Genomic DNA, 1,614 nt, shown 5'->3' with positions numbered 1-1,614 from the left:
TGGAAACACATACGACCCTCATATACTAGACAGAAGGGATGATGTGACAAACACAGTGAGATCAACATCTATCAGGAAGGGGATGTAGTACTGCTATATAGGCCAATGCTGCTCCCTGGAGTACACCGCAAGTTCCACCATCCACAGGGCAAATGCATACTCCGCGTGATGAAAGTTATCACACCAGCAAAATACTTCGGCTGCAGTGCACAATTCCATCCTCAACCAACCACCGTACATCACACTAAAATGCGACCTTTCGGATACGAAGATGTGGTATGTGCACTAACTAAAATAACATGTGCAGTGTTCAAAATATGAAATGAATTAATGAATGATTTAGGCGAGAGGCGGTAAGCAGATTAGGATTTCGTTAAGAACTGGCCATCATCTGCCCTCGAGGAGGGTGTGTACTCTGAACAGACATAATCTCGTTCACAGTGCCCCATTTATAACACCATGAACAATGAACGACCCTATCTAATCATTCTATATGTTCAAAGAATTAAGGGAAGAGAAAGACATCGATTTGACTACAACATTATCACGCAGGGGCTGTGGCGTTAGTGTGGAGGAAGGTTAGAAGTATATAGGCAGGACTGAATGGACATGCAGAAGAGAAGCACAAGCTGTGGAGTTTGATGAGCCATGATAAGGAATTCAAACGACAAAATAAATCTCTACCATATCTACATGAATTTAACCCTACAGTTGATGCGTGGAAGCTAAATGCAAATATGTAATGCATGAGTGCATTAAACAATGATCATGCTTCTACATTTTCATGCTCTGCGTTTCTATTACTATGCTGGAATAAAGTAATATGACACTTTGCCTTCTTTAATTGTGGGATGGAAATCGGTCCATGCTAGCAGCGTTGCAGAGCTTTTACACATTAGTGATGTGTGATATACGACAACACTTCTTCTACTCATGTAGTCAGAGAGATATAAAGACGTTCACTTTTATTTAAAGCAAAAAGCCGAACACCATTGTTTATAAATGATGGAAACAATTCAGAAGATGAGCCTAACTGCCAATTTAGTACAAAACTGTTTTTAAGAAACCGCAAATAAGAAATATGTATTAAATATCTTAAGTGTCACAATTAGGTTTCATAAGTTCTCTCCAAAACAAGCTTCTATCCTTGCAATTCTAAATTTGCATTATTTTTAATTTTTACAAAAATGGGTGGAAGCAAAAAAACATTCGCATTACAAACAGTTTATCATTCTTTCCACATCAAATAACCCATGCACGTTTTTGGCGGCATATATGAAGAAATGAACCTCGGGTTTGGTGTGGTAAGTGGAGTTTGTTTGTCGTTTGTTCAATTTGGGTCTAATGATATCATGAACACCGAGGTCTTGTCTATCGTCTCTGATCAGTCGATGGAGACTTCGTTTATTCATTGTTGATTTCACAATCCTGATATTTAGTGGGTGAATTCTAAAAAAGACGATACAGCAATATTTATCTCCCCTCCAGCATATTTCTCTACCTCGGGTCACGGTTGGCATAACCGCTGGGATGGCCACTAGGAATTTGCTGGAATTCGAGCAGTTTAAGGCAGTAGATAATGATTAGGAGGACAAGAGTTTCTAAAAGCCCCCT

This window comes from Echinococcus granulosus (assembly GCF_000524195.1).
Source record: "Echinococcus granulosus chromosome Unknown EG_S00353, whole genome shotgun sequence".
NCBI classification, from domain to species: domain Eukaryota; kingdom Metazoa; phylum Platyhelminthes; class Cestoda; order Cyclophyllidea; family Taeniidae; genus Echinococcus; species Echinococcus granulosus.
The sequence above is the reverse complement of the archived record's forward strand: the minus strand, read 5'-3'. Positions refer to the sequence as shown.